The following is a 20,531-nucleotide window of genomic DNA, read 5'->3' on the forward strand; positions in this document are numbered from 1 at the left end:
ACATTATGGGTTGGATCCTAACTACCACCATTGGAAAGAAAGTGGATCTTTACCATGTTTCTCTATCTTCTGCAGCCTCTTCTGAGGCCTGGGAAGTTGTTTTTGCCAAACTGCCAAGCTTCTGTTAAACTGCCAAAGCCCTCCTTTTTTCTTTCTTTTCAGCACTGGAGAGCAGAACTTAAAACCATCCATCACGGTGTGTGCTCTAGCACATGGTATTGTTGGGAGTGGCTTCTACTGAGTGAGGTGAGTCAGCTGAACTGCTGTTGAACTGCTGGGGGTGGCACCACAGCTTATAGTTGTAACTCATTCATTAGAAGTCAGATCCCTGTAAGAAGGAACACAGCTTTCCTGGGGGTTGCAACTAGGACTGCCAGCTCGATGCTAGGAAATACCTAGAGATTTTGGGGGTGGAGCCTGAGGGCAGGGGTTGGGGAGGGGAGGGACTTTAATGGAGTATTATGCCATAGCTCACCTACCAAAGTGGCCAGGTGAACTGATCTCTGTGGCCTGGAAATCAGTTGTAATTATGGGAGATCTCCAGCCACCACCTGGGGGTTGGCAAACCTAGAACAGGATCTGAATTCAGGACATTAAAACAGGGGATTCAAGCTTGGGAGTTGACCTTGGGAGTTCAAGAGCAAGCAAGAAAATACCTCTGAAGTCAGAGTCTCCCCCCAAAAGAGAATGCACAAGTTCTATGAGTAAGGAGGGCAGTGAACCACATTATCCTTGCTGCTATGGAAGTCTGCATAGAATGAGGAAAGCACCCTATTTCAACCATAAAACATTTAAAATAGAACCAATTATGAAAGTAGAAAGCCATCAGAGGAATGAGGTCTTTCCAACATTTTCAAGGCAGAGCCATATCTATGATTATCTGCCCACTGGGCATATAATGAATATACAGGAATACTGGATATTTACAAGCAAATATCCAGTATTCCTGTATATTCATATATGTTTTGATAACTGATATATCCTGGTTGAGCTTAAGATCTTTGGTCATGGAAGCTAATAAAGAAAAGGAAAGGTATACCTGTAAAATGCATTATTGGTGTTTTGGGGTATACTCAGGCAGGGGCCGTTTTGTAGAAAAATAGGCGATGGAGCTCATCCAGGGATTGTTATACAGCTGCACATACTATTCAATGGGAAAAGAGGTGGAATTTTCCGAAGAAGGAGGTGGTACTATCAGAAAGGTTCAGGAGCTGTGCTCCTGTGAGCTCCAACTGAATCTGAGGCCTGTACTCAGGTATCCAGAGTGGTATTTTGGATTCTTGGAAATACTGTTATTTGTGGTGTCCTATATAGTTACATAAATATTCAGGAATACTGGCACTGACATTCTAAGGATCCCAGATCTGTTTTCTTCTGAGGAGCAGAGAGGGTGGCTCATAGTTAGCGAGAGTCTCACCCAGCCTGGGAAGAGTGGCTTGTGGCCAGTAAGAGGAAGGCAGCTCACTGCCAGCATGATTCTTACACACCTCAAGGAGAACAGGTTGCTGACAGCAAGCATCTCACTTGGCCTGGGAAGTATGGGTTGTTGCTGGTGAGAATCTCACCTAGGATGTGGAGTGTGGCTTGTGGCCAGAATGAGTCTCAGCAGGCCCAGGGAGGGCAGCTCACAGCTTGAGACAGTCTCATCTGGCCCGAGGAGGGAGGTTCTTGGCTGGTGACAGCCACACCTGGCATGGCAGAGCATCATATCTGGCTGGTTCCTTCTCCTTACCTCCCTCCTTAGTGAGGACAAGCTCCTTTTCAATGCTGTTTTTCCCTCACAGTCTGCACACCTACTTATAGGATGGCTGGGGGGGGGGGGTACCTTGTTCAGGGGCCTTGGTCCAATTAGCTTGAAATTTGGGGAGATTATTACTGGATAGGCAGCACTAGTTCTTCTGAAATTTTGCTGTCATTTGGTTGAAAAACAGTCTGCGCATATTCCCTGAAAGGGGTCCCACATAGAGAATAATTCTGGAATCCCAGGAAAATCTAAACTTGGATCCCAAAATGGCACCAGGGAACGTGTAGGAAAATGGAAATTGAGACTGAGCCTCTGTTCTCTCTGGTTCATTCTGTATCAGTCTCTTGTTCCTTTCTTTGGTTCATCTTCCCACAGGGCTTTGCAACCTAGCTGTTCATAGGCAAGAAGAAGAAGAAGAGGAAGAAGATATTGGATTTATATCCCACCCTTCACTCTGAGTCTCAGAGTTTTTACAATCTCCTTTACCTTCCTCCCTAACAACAAACACCTTGTGAGGTAGGTGAGCATAAGAGAGCTCTCGCAGAAGCTGCCTTTTCAAGGACAACCTTGTGAGAGCTATGACGGACCTAAGGCAGTTCCAGCAGCTGCAAGTAGAGGAGTGAGGAATCAAACTTGGTTCTCCCAGATAAGAGTCTGTGCACTTAACCATTATACCAAACTGGCTCTTTGTCTGTGCCCTTTTGCCTAGAAATGTAGCTTACATTCCAAGAAACATGGGTACCAGGCAGAGTCTAAACATACTGATTGCTAGGCTGGGAGGCACCTTAGCCCAACATCCTCAGTGAAAAGCTGTCTGGAGCTTCTTAACTTAACATAGTAAACTAACTTTGAACAAAGTTCATACAGTCAGCATATGTGAGGTTGGGTCTTGACAAGTTCGTCACTTTCTTGATTGACAGTGCAAAAGATATATATTGTCCATGTTATCTTTTGTTCAAGGCTGTTTGCCAAAAACTCTTGTAAGGGTTCTTGGTGAACAGACAGGAATACTCCTTCTATATTAAATATACAGTGCACTATAACAGGTATTAGGTTTTTCTGCATGTTATGGGATTTTCTATATTTCTATACTTTTATTGAGTATTTCTTGTGTATGGATTTAAGAATTAATACATTTTTGTTTAAAGCAACTGGCCTCTCTTCATGTCTCTGGTGGGCTTGGTTCCCTGACCAATCTTCATTCATCCATTGAAAAGAACCCTGAGAGGTATGGGAATCCCAGGCAGGGCCTGGACCTCCAAATTCCCCAACAGAACCCAAATACTATCAAATACTAGAACGTATGCCCTTCTTGAAATCTGAATCCCCCAAATCCTGGGGGGGGATTCAGATGCACATCTCTACTGCCAACTGGTCAGAAATTATGGGTGTGTGCTTGATGCATGTCCCTTCGAGATAGGGTTGCCAAGTCTCCTGCTGGGGGACTTTTCTCATGTGTGTGCCAGTGCGTGCAGCATGATGACATCACCTGGAAATGACATCATCGTGCCGGCGACATCGCACAGCGAACACTCTAGGCGATTCCGGGAAAACTCTATGGGCGTTTTCGCACTTACCTTAAGCTGGAGCGACGTCCCTCTTCACTGCGCAGCGTCTGCACGGTTTTCGCACTAATTGCTGCGGAGCACCTGGAAGAGCCGCAAAGTCCTGCGGCTTTTGCGGTGCAAATGTAAACCACCAAAAACCTGTTTACATTTGCGCCACAAAAGCCGTGGGACTTTGTGGCTCTTCCAGGTGCTCCGCAGCAATTAGTGCGAAAACGGTGCAGACACTGCGCGGTGAAGAGGGACATCGCTCCGGCTTAAGGTAAGTGCAAAAATGCCCTATGTTTTTCCTGGATACTCTAGCCATTTGGAGGGGAAAACTGTTGTACCATAGAGTTTTCCCTCCCAAATGGCTAGAGCGGTCACTGCACAACGTTGCTGGCATGATGACATCACTTCTGGGTGACTTCATCACACCAGCAATATTGGGGGAGGTTCCCCCCACTGTTCCAAAGTGGCCGGGGGCTTGGCAGCCCTACTCAGAGTGCAGCTTCATTCCCTTGAGGCTATGGTTGCCAACTTGGAGAAACTGAAAGGGAGAGAGGTATGTGAACAAGACCTTTAAGGACATATTGAACAGGTCCACTTCTGTTCTGAAAGGTCCTCTTATATCATGGAGACTGAGGGACTTGAGGTGGTAGTGTCAGGCTCTGGAAGAGTGACATGATCTCTTAGATGGGACCCCTTCCTTAGATGACAGACCAATGTATTCTTGTCCCAAGGATAGCACTCTGGATTTGGGGGGAAGTGGGCTTTTGAGAATGGGAGATGCCAGTACTAGGAATATATAGAGTGGGGTCTGTGACAGGTGTTTTGGCCACATGGTGACTTGCCAGCGTGGTGTGAAGGTTATGGATATCATACACCGTCTAAATAGGTTGACAGATAGAGCTGGGGAGGAGTCAGCTGTTATGGTGCATGTTGGCACCAATTACATTGAGAAATGTATTTGTATGATCTTGGAGGAAAAGTTTTATTGGAGGTTATTAGAAAGTTAAAGGTCAGAACTGAGTCAAATTGAAGTGACAAAGAGCCAGTAAGTCTCCTGGTCCTGATGGCATGTATCCAAGGGTTCTTAGGGAAATCAAATGTGAAATTGTTGATGTACTAACCTTTGTATGTAACTTGTTACTAAAATCAGCCACAGTACAAAAGCGCTGGAAAGTAGCAAATGCTACACTATTTTTTAAAAAGGAATTTGGAGGGGAAACAGGGAATTACAGGCCAGTTAGCCAGCAGCAGCTCTAGGGTGCCAATACATGGAATTTTTCAGTTTAGAAAAGACACAACTAAGGGGACATAATACAAGTTTATAACATTATGCACAGGGTAGAGAGAGGGACAGAGAGAGTTTTTTGTCCTCTCAAAATACTAGAACTTGGGAAGATCCAATGAAGTTGTTGGGTGGTAGATTCACAATGGACAAAAGGAAGCACCTCTTTACTCAACAAGTAAACTACACATCTACTTCACTAGAATGTCAGGGAATATTGCCCACCATGCCTCCTTCTCTCATGGATCTTTCCTGAAAAAAAAATCACAACCCATCATATTTGTTCCAAGAATTTTCTAGTTTTGCCATTCCATCTCAGAGGGCAATTATTATTTTGGAGCCTACCTTAAGCTGCAGCTTTCATATTCAGAATTAAGTGGTTTGAGATTTCATCCCACAGCTTTAACTACTAAGAGAATACTTCTAAAGAGGAAAGTCAGTGTGGTTAAAGTTATTCAAAGTATCTTAAACAATCTGAGGAATTATTTTCTGCTGGCCTGAGCATAAATCCTGTTTTGGAAATTCAGGACTAACGCTTCCTAGTTCTATAAATAACTCCTTACTGAAAGTAAAAAATGTTGATCTAGTTGAAATCTGCCACTACTATACATGCTTTAGGTTCATTCTTAGTGCAAGACTATCAGTGGGCCAACTTTTATCATTTTGGAATTGTTTGACTGACTGCTCCACACTTTTGGAGTTGTTCTGGGATTTTTTCCCTAGTCACAATAGCAGCCCACACCCATGATAGGCTTCCCAATCCCCAGGTCCCAGCGGGGGTTCTTCCACTTTCCCAGGCTCCTTCCCACCCCCAGTCAGCTGGTCGGCGGGGAGAAGCCCCGCCCACAGAGGACCATGTGCCTTTCCATCTCTGGAGGCTTCAGTCTCCAGTTGAAAGGCTTCCTCTTGGGATGGTGTGTCTGTGTTACTTTGAAGAAGTTGGCAGCAACTTGTGAGTAGAGAGACCAAGCCCTCACTTCAGAGTCACCAGAAACGGGGTGGGGGAGGGAAACGTCTGCTGTGCACTTCATTATTCCCTATGTGGAGATTGATTCTCATAGGGTATAATGGGGAATTGATCTGGAGGTTTCGGGGGCTCTGGGGGAGCTGTTTTTTGAGGTAGAGGCACCAGTATAGTATCTAGTGCCTCTCCCCAAAGTACCCTGCAAGTTTCAAAATGATTGGACCGGGGGATTCAATTCTATGAGCCCCAAAAGCAGGTGCCCCATCCTTCATTATTTCCTATGGAAGGAAGACATTTAAAAAGGTGTGCTGTCCCTTTAAATGTGATGGCCAGAACTCCCTTGGAGTTCAATTATGCTTGTCACACCCTTGTTCCTGGCTCTGCCCCCAAAGTCTCCTGGCTCCACCCCCAAAGTCCCCAGATATTTCTTGAATTGGACTTGGCAACCCTAACCCATGATGAGAAAGTAGCACAGGTAAATTGTTCCTAGAGGAAGTATGGTAGTCTGTTGCCTCTCCATATTGCTTGCATTTGTGAACTATTTACCGGTAGAAGTGGAGCAGTGTACTCCTTTGTACTGAGCACACCAGTGTTTCAGAGGGGGTGGTAGAGAGTTAACTAGGCTAGATGGGTCAGTTCCCCTATCCTACCCTTTGCCCGCTCTGCTTTTGTCTCAGTTATCCAGAATGCTACTCTTAGGGTTTCCTTCCTACCCGCTAACTCCTTTTGCTTCTTCTTCTGTCTCTAAGAAGCAGGACATGTTCTCTGCAGTCTCTCTCCATCCAGCTTAGCTAGATAGGTAGAACCCTTTTTACTCTACTTTTTTTACCCAGTATGGAGTTCCTTCAAAATAAAGAACTTCCGTTTCTTTTATAAAGCAACAAGTCTTGCCCTTATCCCATAAGCATTAACCCCCTTCTACAGTGCAAACCAAGCTCTATGTGCTAACAATAAGAATCTTGTAAGCACAGAGAAGAGCTCCACTGGTGGCCTCTTCAAGCTGGTACACATACTCAAATTATCTGCATTAGGACTCATGCCATTACATATTATTTTCTAGGACTTTCAGCTTATGCACATTAGCTTAAAATTCTTAAAGAAGGAATGAGTTGATATATTCCCTATTAGACAAAATATGGCACAGAATAAGGTTAGATACTTTTTTATTTTAATAAGACTGTGGAGGAAGAAGATACAATGTGCTTAAAGAGTAGGGATGCCAGCCTCCAGGTGGGATTTGGAGATCCCACAGAATTTCATCTCATCTTTAGACTACAGAAATTAGTTCCCTTAGAGGAAATGGATGCTTTGGAGGGTGGACTCTATGGTCTTGTACCCCACTGAGGTCCCAGTCCTCCCCAGGCTCCATCCCCATATCTCCAGGAATTTCTGAACCTGAATCCAGCAGCACTCATCCTCCATCCTCCACCAGTGGCGAGGGAGGACTTGACAACCCTGTTAGAGTAATGACAACACATGTGGTCGCTAAAGCTAACACAGAGAGACTTTGAAAAGGCTTTCTCATGAATTCAATAAATAATGGTAGCATAATCACAATAAGAACACAATAAGAACTCATTTGCATATTAGGCCACAAACCCTGATGTCACCATGGTTTCACACTGAGTTTTTTTGTAGAAAATGCCCAGCAGGAACTAATTTGCATATTAGGCCACACACCCTGATCCCAAGCCAGCCGGAATGGTGTTCCTGTGCGTTCCTGCTCAAAAAAAAGCCTTGAGAACATTCCTGATGCACACAGTGCTCAGTCTTCCTTTTATATGACAGAATAACCTGTAAACTTTTGACTCTGAAGGAATGGACAATATTCTGCCATAGCCTGCCTAAAACATTTTTTTTCTGGTTTGGATGTCAATCTTTTGTGTTAGGCACAGCGTTCTGCATGAAATCGTTCTTTTTATTTTAAGCATCCTGATCTGTCGAATAAAAATGATGAGAACAACAATAAATCTGTCACTAAAAAGAAAGCAAAGTGGATTTAAAAAAAATCATGGTTAACTAGTAATGTAAAAAGAGCTGATGGACTACATTACTGCCGGTAATGGCAGTGTCTTTTTTCCATTTGTGCAAATGGATATCCTTAGGCATCTCAGCCCTGACTGGAAGCCAAGAATCATTTGCCTCAAATTGTTTATGAGTGCTTATTATCCCTGTAAAGAAAAAGAATGATAATAAAACTTTACCTTCTCACCTTACTTAAGGGAGTGGAACTGGAATTCTACCTTTGGAGGGGAGCGTGCAAACCATTGAATTCAGTCCTTGCCACAATTGTGGATCTTCTGCAGTTAGACACCTAGCCAATGAAGTGATTTATAAAACACCTCACAACCAACAGACCATGTAAAATGTTAGCTTTGTCACATTCCTAGAAACTCAGGCAAACAATGTCAGTCCATTGACTGCTATCTTTAAAAGGGAGTAGTTCATTTATTACATGTAGGTGACTACCAGTGCAATCTTGAGGGGGAGGTGAAAACACTCAGGAAGCTGTCTTCTCACTGCTATGCTGGTGTATCTCCAAGATAAGGTGGCATATAGGGATGGTCAAGAACCACATTTTTGCAATTTAGTTTCTGGCTTAACCATGAACTGAACCATGAACTCGTGCAGACTGGGAGGTTCGTTTGCGAAGTGACCCGGTTTTTATCATTGTGGGCCATGTAAAGTTAAAACTGCTTTCTGCTCCCTGTGAAAAGCCACAGAAAGCAGGGAGTAAGAGGCCATTTAAAGCACTGCTTTCCGCTCCCCACCATCAGCTATTAAACGCCCCCCTGCTTTCTGCTACCCTCAGCTAGTCACAGGGAGCAGAAAGCAATGTCAATAACTGAGTTTTTTGTAAAAAGCAGGAAGCAGGGATTAAACCACTGCTTTCTGCTTTTCACAAGCCTCCATGAACTGCATGAATATTCATGAAAGTTCATGGCATTCTTCAGTTCATGAACACTGCTTCACAAACCATGAACCAGCAACAATTTGTGATGAACTTTAGTTTGCAGCTGGTTCATGCCCATCCCTAATGGCATAATCTGGAGATATGCTGATGCAGATTGCTTGGGCAGAGATATGCTGATGCTGTGCATCTCTTGTGGTGCTGCTGTCATAACTCCCTGGACTGGCAGGGAAGGAGTGGGCTCAGGGATATGGATGTTGGCCATTGGCCATGCTGGCTGGGGCTGATGGGAGTTGTAGGCAAAAAACATCTGGAGAGCTACTGTTGGCCACCCCTGGTCTAGTCCATTGACACCATGGTAGCTTATGAAGGTACCCCCTTGACCAGTGGCCATGCTCCCAGTATCCCAGATATTACAGGATGCTGACAAGTGCCATGCCTAGCACCCACTGGGCCCGGCCTGAACAACAGCCTTCATGACCAACAGTTGTACTTGGGGTCAGTATAAATCAGGTCCATGTGCTGGCAGGACTAACACCAAGTATCACAGTTCAGAGCCATGCCAGTCAGCCCTGTGGCTGTGGGCTTTAGCATCATACAGTATGGGGCAGGTCACTCCCACTCAGGTAAGGGCAGGGCTTTTTTTCTGGAAAAAGAAGTGCCAGAACTCTCAAGATGTAAATGAAGGAGAAACACATGGATGCCCCTCATGAATTTTTGAACATTTTTTGAGAATTTGTTACCACAAAGGGGTTCTGGAACCGTGTTCCACTACGTTCCCCCAGGAAAAGAAGCCCTGGGTAAGGGGCATGCCATGCAGGAGTTCAATCTACAAACAAGGCAGGAAGGTACGGGGAAGCAGCGACTGAGGGTTGGCAACCCCCTTTGGACCGGATAACCCTCAAGGAGGGTGCCATTTTGCAATGCAAGAATACAGATAGCATAGCACTATGTATGGACCAATGCAGGTACAAGATCCATGTAACCACCTGGAACCTCATTTGGCTGCCCCTTCAGGAACCCTCCATGTAACCACCTGGGTAACCACCTGGGTTACCAACTTCTCAGCAGCCCAGACCATCCCTGAACATACAGCAACCCTCTGATGGCAGAGACCACCTACAACATAGAGGATGTCAATCCCCACAGGTGAGCTCCAGGGCCCACCAATCCTCTGCACAGTTATAACTGTGGAACCCATACTATCAGGACTCTGCAGATAGGCAGGGATTGGTTGATAGCTGCACATTTCAGCCACCACACTGCAGTTGGTTGGTTCCAGTTCCTTGCCAGATGGGACTCCTTCAGTGATCCATCGATGTGTCACCCTGCAAATTGTCATCTAGACCTGTCCATGGCAATAGCATGATTGGCACAGACCCCTTTGTAAGACCCTTTCTGCCCAGCACCTAGCTGATCACTAATACAACATATGCTCTAGCCCCCTGGTGGTCAGTGGCTGGCCTAGGCTTATGTAGCTCCAGACCATGCTGCCACAGAGCCCATGTGTGGTCCAGGCAACAGAGGCACATCTTCAACTGGCTGAATGCCTGTTTGACAACCATCATGTCAGACAGTGGGCCTGGTTGTAGTTGTGTGGCCCTAGCATATAGTATCAGCAGGTATGAGAGCAGATGATAGCCTTGGTCACCTGTGGTGGGGAGAAGGACAGGCATCAGCTTCCTGGTCCACACCTACAGCCAAGCAGCTAGTAGGTGGTTGAGAACAGGAGAAGTCAATATCTGTGTATCATGCACACTGCCTGGAGCTTGGCCACAGGGTCCACAAAAATGCCCTGGTAGTTGTAACTGACTTGTATATTCAGAGCTGTGGCTCCTCCCAGCATGAGGTAGATGTAGTTTGTGACCGCAAAACATTCATGGGCCTACGTAGCATGGGCTGAAGCAAATGACTGCTATGTTGCTCTCTATTCATCTCGGACTTCTTTGCCATGACCTTCCCTAACCAGTGTCATATAGAGCACTTTTGTGCCCAGCCACCCTGTCAAGTGCCTATGCCTAGCATAGTTGCTAGGATACCTGTGTGGCCCATCTGCTGGGTTGTTTGTTTGGTCCCCAGCCTCTGGGTATCCCTTTAGGGTTGGCCTAATGGTGTTGCTGCTGTTCCAGTGATGTTGCTGTTGCTCCAGCAGCTGTCTGCCTCTGCCTCAGCAGCCCTCAGATTTTGGTGTAGATGTAATTAACAAATGTAACAGTATAAACCTCTGTTTAAAGAAAAAAAAAATAAAACTCCGCTCATTTGAATCATATGAGCTTCCAGAGGTTGGATGAAAGATAAGCCAGCTGTCAGATATAAAGTCCTTAATGTTTTCCCTTCCTGCTTTAACATAAACCATTATTTTTTGTTTTTAAAAGTTTATAGGCTCTTACAGTTCCCTGTTTAGTCTTGTTCATGAACATTTTTTGCAAAACAAAATTGCCCTAGTTCAGTCATTCATTATCTCTCTCTCTCTTTTGTCCACCCAACAATAGTGAAACATTCAGACTTGGTTATAGATTATTCCTGTCAACAGTGATTTATCTGCATGAGAAAGGAAGAACTTCCTCTGCTAACTCTTTACACTCTGTTTCTAGATGAACAGTTATTTGCCATAATGCTCTTCTCCCCTTTGTACTGTGAATGCCAGGGATCTGAGCACTAGGCAGTTAATCAGGTGGCAGACAGCTATGCCTGGAGCAAGAAGTTCTGCAAGCCAGGCTGGAGGGAGTCTTTTCACTCACTTATAATGAGAAACCCTTTCCCCAACTCATTTAAATAAGATCAGGCTCTTTCCTCTCCTCTAGCCTGATGGTGGCTACAAATAGCTCTCAGATTTAGTAAAATCTAGAACTGATAGTCTATGAATGCTTCCTAAAAGAGACAGGCTCCACTCTTGCCATCTCATAAGAACATAAGAGAAGCCATGTTGGGTCAGGAACCTGTGTTTTGGTCACACAGGTTCCATCAGGAGGTCCACCAGCCAGAACTCCAGAAGCCCTCCCACTGTTGACTGCTAAGCACCAAGAATAAAGAGCATTACTGCCCCATACATGGTGTTCCATCTATACCCTGTGGCTAATAGCGGCTCATGGACCTCTGCTCCACATGTTTATCCAATCCCCTCTTGAAGCTGTTTATGCTTGCAACTGTCACCACTTCTTGTGGCAATTTTGGTGAAGAAGTGCTTCCTTTAATCTGTTCTAAGATTACTGTTAATTAACTTCATTGAATGCCCACGAGTCCTTGTATTGTGAGCAAGAGAGAAAAGTACTTCTTTCTCTACCTTCTCTATCCCACAAATGAAACTAGGCTAAATTGCCTTTTATCTAATAAGAATCCCAGATCACTTATCAAGTAGTTAGATTCTGTGTACTAATACTTAGGTCATGGAAACTATTTTAACTAGGCTCCAGTTTTAACTTTTTATTCTGTATATCTTTGTATACAGAGTACAAGATGGAGTACAATTTTTATAATTATTATAACTGTAAGTATATGGGTGGTCTAATGACCATAATAATAATAAATATCAATCTATATCCAGTTTTAAATGAATGTTTCCAGATTTAATTAGATCTTTGTAGACTAATTTCTAGAGCATTTTTATTTTTTATTTATTTGAGTTGTTGTTGTTTTCATTGGTGCTTTTTGCACAACTTTAGCCAAGGACTAAGAAGGAAATTTCCTCTTAGTAAATCCATTCTCAACAAAGTCCCATATTCTCTTAACATATTCTCTTTGTTTTAGGTACATAATTTAGCCTTTTTTTCCTATTGTGAAATCTGTTGTCCTTAAAGGAACACAGTTTATTAATCTGTGCAGTATTGTGGCCCTCAGAAACAGAAAATATCTTTAAATTTGGCAATGTGGAACTGAAAAGCACATTTGTTGTGTTAATATCCTTCTCCCTTCTGGCTCTAGCACAGGCATGCATCCCTAAATCTTTCTTGATCAATTGCACTTCCATATCAAAGGATTTCCTTGTCATCATTTAGTTGATCACCAAATGCAGATGAATAATTGTGCATTTCGAACAAAGTACATACGTGAGCCATTCACAGTGCTGCCTTCCAACCTCCAGCTCTGCTCATTCATTTTATATAGGTACAGTGGTCCCATGCCTTAGGAGCAGAATGTTAGAAAGTATTCATCTCCATTATTCAAACAGTACCAGTGAAGTGCATGGCACTTAGAGAAACAACAGCAAAGTCCCTGTCTCAATATTCAATAGAGCCAACAGAGGGAAAGAAAGGGGCATGGAGCTCAGTTATAAATATTTAGGTTGAGGATGCAGAGGAAGTCATGCCAAAGTCTTAAATGAAATGATGGGATTTAGAAAGCATTGTCAAGAAGAAAGAGTGAATATGCACTACAGCAATAGAAGCTGAAAACAAACTTTCTGTAAAAAGGTAAAGGTAGTCCCCTGTGCAGGCATCAGTCGTTTTCGACTCTGGGGTGATGTTGTTTTCACGTTTTCATGGCAGACTTTTTACGGGGTGGTTTGCCATTGCCTTCCCCAGTCATCTACACTTCCCCCCCCAGCAAGCTGGGTACTCATTTTACCAACCTCAGAAGGATGGAAGGCTGCGTCAACCTTGAGCCGGCTACCTGAACCAGCTTCCACTGGGATTGAATTCAGGTTGTGAGCAGAGGGCTCCAACTGCAGCACTGCAGCTTTACCACTCTGCACCACGGGGCTTTCTGTAGGGAAGAACAAAAAGACTTCCTTTTTCAGAGAAGCAGTACATTTCCGCAAATCCTCAAGACGATGGGGCACAAACCACCTTTTTGCTGTTTGGTTCATGGTTCATGGCTGAACAATGAACAATGAACTGAACCATGAGCCCATATGAACCAACCTAGTTCGTATCACTTCATGAGCTATTTAAAGTTTAAACCTCTGCTTTCTGCTCCCCATGGCTTTTTATTTGGTTTAAATGCCTCTGAGCTGTTTTTCATGAAGGACAGAAAGCAGGGGTAAACTTCTGCTTTGTTCTTCATAAACCACCATGAACTGCACCAAAATTCATGGAAATTTGTAGCAGTTCTTCAGTTCAGGAACCACAAACTGGCCATAATTTGTGATGAACTTTAGTTGGTCAGCTGGTTTGTGCCTATCCCTACTCAGGCCACCTTCCCATTTAAGCCAGAAACTGTGGAATCTGTGTGGAAAGAACTGGATTTGGGACCCATCTATACTTCTTAAGCACCCTTCATCATGAAAATCATTGCACAGCTTAAAATTTGTGTTATGTTTAGTGTTATAGGTCAGTCAATATTTTGCAAAAACCAATAATCAAAAGGGAAGGGATCTTGCAGTTTTTTCTTGTAGCATAGAATTGTATCTCCCCCATTTCTTGCAGTTTTAGACCCCTCTGCAGCCTTATATGAGCACAACTGTGGCTGTGAAACTAGGAATCCTTCTGACCACTGAATTCGGTCACTAACATAAAGATCTGGCTGAATTAATCCACATACTGTAAAACAGATGCTTAAGTAAGAAAGGTAATTCTTACAGGGAAAGGTATTAGCAAGCAATTGTTTCTTGACTTCATACGCATCCTACCAGGCTTCTCCAATAAGGCAACTCAGAAGTTTTCAGTGATGCCAGAGGGAGGGGAGGCAAATAAGAAAAGTCTGGGGGTTTTGCCTTTAAAAAAGTAGTTTCATTGACTGAAATTGAGACTTTTCAATATAAAACAAATTTTTAAAACTTCGCCTCCTGTTGAAAATCAATGCACTTCTGAGCAAATTCACATTTTTTTAAAAGTCCCAGGCTAGCTTCAAATAGAAACGGATGCAAATCTTCTTGGCTATGCACATCTAAAAGGTGGATTGGGATCAGATGTGCCATGGTCCAGAGACTGTAATTTGGTTAGCTTTATGCTTTTTTTTTTTTTTTTTTTTTAAATGTGTATTCCTTCCATCTGAATTTTATATTCTGGAAAACAGTAACTCAAAAATGTCAAAAGCTCTCTCTGAAGTTTGGTGCTGGGTTGGTGGGAGAGCAAAATACTCATTATCTCTTCACAAGGATGGAGTTCCTGCCAAATAAAAGCTTTAGTCCACAGCATGCTGGCTTCAGTAGGATGCTGTACAGTTTTATTGATTGTATTTATATCCTCAAAAAATAAGTGATACTACAAGCCTAATGGAAAGTGTGACATCTATGATCGGGGGCGGGGGCGGGAATTGCATTTAATATAATGGCCCTGCAATGCTTAAAATGTTCAGAAATGTGAATCCAACAGATCTGGTAGGTTTTTTAAAAGTCTGAGTGTAGAGTTTTATTATTTAAAAGGTTTTTATAAATACGTTCTAAATAGACCATGGAATTGCTATAGCAATTTTGGGAGGTTGGAAATTACTCAGCCATTTGGTTCTTATTTTATAAAATGAACAAGCATTTGAAAACTCATTTGATATGCTTGTTGATGCATCACAAAAAGGAGATATGCTTTGAATTCTCCTTAAAAACCCCATGTAAACATACAGCTTATAGATAATTGCAACAAAATACCATCTCCTTAGAAAGTGCTTTCACATGCAATTTCCTCTTCGACTACTGCATGTAAACATAGTTATTGAATTTGGAGGCACTTGTGGGCTTTAAGTGGAGCAATTGGGATCAATATCTTAACAAATGCAAATTATATTTTAAAATGTCCTTGCCTTGCAACAAAATGCCTGCCTCATAAAAAACACTGAAATAGTAATAGGTATGTTTTAAAACAGGCACACACACACAAGAAGGGCGTCTGGATAATGATTCGGTTCTCTGTTCTGGTTGTTCCATCCTTCAAAATAAGTGTTTGGCGGCATGGAGGTATTATATTGACATAGTGGCCTGGAAATGGTTATGGTATCATAAATGCATTCCACCTTTGCTTGGGGAACCCACAAGTGGAAGACTAGTGGGATACAAAGTTGTAGGTGCAGCAACCACAGTGCAACAATGTATTTCTCTTGGAAATATCATCAGTGATGTAGCAATTGGCTAATTGCTCACTGTGTGTAGGAGAGAAGGAAGTTGCAGGGCTGGACTGGTGTTGATTATAGGGCTGTTGCTGAATTTTTTGACAACTTTGGTTCAGTTTAAAAGTTCACAGTTCTTTTCTTTTATAGTTTCTCTACATGAATAACTACAATCATCCTTTCCCCTGACCATATTAATAACATTTGATAGAATGATTACCATTTAAAGTTATACTTGGACTTGTGTCAATTGTATATTAAAATGGTATATGGAAGGTTGAATACATTTCCCCCACATGCTGCAGATTTCTGATCTTCCCTCCCACGATGTTCCTGGGTATCTGTGTCCTGTAGTTGCAGCTTTTGGTCATCATTTTGGACTGCAACTGGAGGGAGGAGGTGAGGAAGTCCTGTTCCACTGATGGAAATGCCTTCCATCAATGAAGATTTAGGGTGGGATCCAGGCTGCTGTACCAATGGCATAAGATCCATTTTGCTATCACGTTGTTGTGTCTTGCATATCAGTCCCTGAAATTACAGCACAGCATGGCTGCATGTGCTGAGGTGAGCTGCAGGAAACCGCAGGTCACCTGACTGTAAGGGACAGATGTTAACCGCCTATGAAGATTTGTGGCAGGAAATTTAACTGGTCAGGATTGGACCTGACTGGGAAGTGGGTTGTTCTGGGAAATGTATTTAATCGGGGACCCCGACCTGCCATGTTGTCTTTGTGATGTACTTGCCAATAAAGAATGTTTGCTGTTAAATGTCTCCAAACCCACTACATTACACACTTGTTTAATCCTGCCCTTCCTTTAGGGTACTCAAGGTGGTTGCATGGTTCTCCATTCTTCCTTTATATGTTCACATTAATACTGTGATGTAGGTTAGGCATAGAGTGACTGGCTCAAAGTCACTCTGTGGATTTCATGACTGAACAGGGATTTCAACTTGGGTCTTTGTGACCTTAATCTGATACTGGCTGCCATATAATGTTAAAATCATTTTAAGCTTCTGTAAAAAGAAACAAATATGGGAGAGCTACCAAAAATGGGTATTTTCGACCAGGCATAAAAATTAAAAGAAATGGGGTGAAACCCCAAACATATTCATCATCCTTATGCAAGATATCCTTTACTGAGTTAGACTGTGATCTACCAAGCTTGCCCTCAGTGGAAATTTTATGAAACTCTGAACATAGATACATGGTCTAAGAAAATGTGGGCAAAATTAGGAAATGTTTTATTGTTTCATGATGTGCTCAAACTTTTAGATATGTTGCTTCAATACTAGGAAAGCTATTTTCCTGTATTTTAGGTTCGTGGTCTTCTAGTGATGTCTGGATAAAGGATTCACACAGTTACTGTAAACTAATCTGTGCTCTTATATATGGGGTGGATCCAACCATCCTCAAAATAAACTTTCTTCAGCCTAAGGAGCCCTTCCCTCAACTTAAGTGGCTCTTCCTCTAATGGAAAAACTACTTGATTTGGAGGACAGCTCCATGGATTGGAGGAAGACTTCATACTTGAGTCAAAAGGCATGATGCGATATAAACAAACTTTGCTAAGTGGAGTGGCAGGAGAGGGGTAGAATCCACCCCACTATAAAACAGTTATGGGAATAAATCACATTGTCTGACTTTTTTGATTCCAGCATCTAGTAGGGTGTAGTGATGTCAGACTAGGATTGAGATCCAGGTTCACATACCCAAGTTATCACAGAAGCATGCTGGGTGATCTTGGATTACTCTCTCTCTTCCCATGTAATCTACCTGAAATGACTGTTGTGAGCAAGGCTTTTTTTGTAGAAGCAGCCCAGCAGGAACTCATATTAGGCCATACTCCCTGACATCACCATGGTTTCACACAGGCTTTTTTGGTAGAAAAAGCCCAACAAGAACTCATTTGCATATTAGGTCACACCCCCTGACACCAAGACAGCTGGAACTGACACAAAGCTGCTCAAAAAAAGTGTCAAGCAACAATTTTAAATGGTGTTGTTTTGGTGAAGCTATGGGGACTATTGTTGTACCCATACTCCACAAATGGCAGTAACTCCACCCAGTTAGACTGTTGGTAGTTAATATAGCACCGTAAATATTGTTCTAGAAGGGCATTCACTTGCTCCGTCTGTCTGTCCGTCTGGGGGTGATACGCAGAGCTTAGCCCTTGCTCCATGCCTGTCAGTTTGCAAAACTCCCGCCAGAAGTTGGCAACGAACTGTGGCCCACAGTCGCTAATGACCTTGTCCGGGAACAAATGTACATTAACAATGTGCTGAAAGAACAAATAAGCCAGCTTCTTTGCCGTGGGCAATTTTTTGCAGGGGATAAAGTGGGCTTGCTTTGAGAAGGTGTCTACCACTAATAATATCACAGTTCTTCCTTGGGACACCGGTAATTCCACTATGAAGTCCATAGAGACCATTGACCATGGGCGTTCGGCTATGGGGGTTGGCTGGAGGAGACCTGGTGTTTCCCACCCCCCTTTTCTTTGCCATTATGCAAACCGGGCAGGTAGCCACAAACTCTGAAATGTTCTTTTTCATGTGTGGCCACCAAAACTGCCTGTTGACTAAATGCAGGGTTTTCATGTACCCAAAATGACTGGCCAATTTGTTACAGTGGCACTAGAACTGCCTAAACTATTTAGTAAAATTCACCCTGTTTTCCATTGCAGTCTTCTTCGGAAAGATCCGGGGGCTACAAACTAGCATCTCCACCCTCCAGAACCCAAACCTATTGAAGTGAAGTGTCAGAGTCATCATGAGGTCCAGGAAGTGCTGGACACCAAGAAGAAGAGGGGGGTATTATATTACTTAGTCCGTTGGAAATATTTCCCCCCTAGCTGTGATGAATGGGTAAAATCCTCCGATCTGAGGGCCCCCCTCCTTCTCAAAAGATTTTACCTACTGCACCCAGACAAACCCCGAGCAGGAGCTTAGGGGGGGGGCAGTATGTCAAGCAATGTTTTATATTACCATAACTGTCTATGTTTATCAGAATATAACTGCTATACTGTACCTGTTACTAACCATGAAACAAAGCTAAGGCACATCAAAGTAAAATAGTTAGCTGGCGCCTCCTCTCTGCGCCTCTCTCGCTTTTACTAACAAATGCAGGAATTCGCTCTTTGAAGATAAAGCCTCCAGGGACATTTTCCCAGGCCAAGCCTGGACCCAGGAAGTATAAACGCAGGGAGATAAGAGAAAGTACTGTGTGAATTTTCACACGTGAATTCAGGACTGTTTAGTAATTGTAGCTTTGTTGATAGAAGCTTTGATGTGCCATCTTTAAGTATGCACTCTGCCATTACTCTGTATCAGTTCCAATTCTTGGCTCAATAGAAGCACATGGATTATCAATAAACTTATACTTTGTTTCAAATCAAGGACTGGTTACTTTGAGATCCGCTTGCTTGACAAAAAGCCTTGGTTGTGAGGATAAAATGGAGGAGAGAATAGCATGAGCACAATTGAGGAAGAGCGGGATAAACACATGGGCCAAATTAATAAACACCAAATCACCATGCACTTGGGTAACAGGAAAATGGTCTTCATACTGCAGTGCCAGTATGTTAATTGGACCTTTGGGTTTCTCAAACTGCCTACAATCTCAGACTGTACAACTATGTTCAAAATATATGTTAATCAGTCTTCAGGGCAGCCCTGAAACACTGAAATCCCACCATCAGATGAAAGGAAAAGTTAAGGAAAAAACCTCACAGGCAGACAGACAACACATCATTATACTCATACATCATATTCTTAAAACTGTAGATTATTTCTGCCATTTATGAAGATTATTTAAGGAGCTGTAACTATACCAACAATAAGTAGACTAGCACACTCTGCTGAAATGCTTCTTCAGCATTACAGGAAGACAAAATGTAACAAGAATCCAACCGTCTTGCAGTCCTGTATATACACAACTGCCCATTTCTGTGTAAATATGACAAACTCCATTTTACTTTTCTTTTTCTTTCTCAAGTAGACTGCATGGTATTTCTGCTTTTTTATGTTCAATATTTCTTGGAACATCTTCAAAGAATTTCCAAGTCATTACTTCAATTCCTTTCTTAACGCTTGAGGGACATGGATCTTATTCAAGCACATTGAGTTATTTTCTTCTTTCTTCTTTTTTCCAAGTGTAGTCTTTTGTAACCAGCTCATAGTTTCATAGAAGCAGGAGATATAGTTCATTTTATAGTCTTTTGAATAAAAGGTTGTTTTAAGATGTTTTGAGTATAACTTGCTCTGTAGTGGTTTCTTTTGGGGCGAGGAGGATCTACCTTTTCCCTTCAGGTTTGCTGTAGTGTACTTCACACAAGACAATTTTAAACAGTATTTATAAAATCAGTAATATTTTTCCACTATTATTAATCATGTGTTTGTCAGACATACCAATGAAGAGTGTTTCAAATACTGCTGTCCAGTCCATGGGTGACCAAACTGCAGCTCAGGAACCACATGTGGCTCTTTCACATATGTGGTCTGGCTCTCAAAGCCTCCACTGCCCCTGTTGGATGGCTTGGGGAAAGGAGGCATTTTTCTCTTTAAATCACTTCTCCAAGCTAAGCCAACTAGCAGCTTGGAGAATGCATTTAAAGTTAAAGTTCCTTCCTTTCCTTCTCCCTCCTTCCTCTTCTCCATGTATTTGCATTCCTTCTTTCCTTCCTTCCTTCCTTCCTTCCTTGTGGCTCTCAAACATTTGATGTTCATGTCTTGCTTCTCTCAAACATCTGACATTTATTCTATGTGGCTCTTACATTAAGCAAGTTTGACTGCCCCTGCTCCAGTCTAAACCCATTGTTGTGTAGGATTGTACTCCCTTCAGTCATCCTCTAGGGGGCCTCTTGCAAATGCCCAGCCCCAGGATACCTTGGTTAGCTGTCACCAGGGGGAGGTCCTTCTCAGTTGTGGCCCCTACCCTGTGGAATGCACTCTCAGATGACATTCATGCCCTGCCAGACTTGTTTAGTTTCCAGAGGGCATGCAAGGCCAAATTGTTTAGGTTGGTCTTTGGTGTATAATCCACAAATATGGGTTGTTTTTGTTAGTGCTGTGGTGCTCACCACATATTGTAATAGTTTAACATT

Source organism: Heteronotia binoei, chromosome 5 (assembly GCF_032191835.1).
Source record: "Heteronotia binoei isolate CCM8104 ecotype False Entrance Well chromosome 5, APGP_CSIRO_Hbin_v1, whole genome shotgun sequence".
In the NCBI taxonomy this organism is placed as follows: domain Eukaryota; kingdom Metazoa; phylum Chordata; class Lepidosauria; order Squamata; family Gekkonidae; genus Heteronotia; species Heteronotia binoei.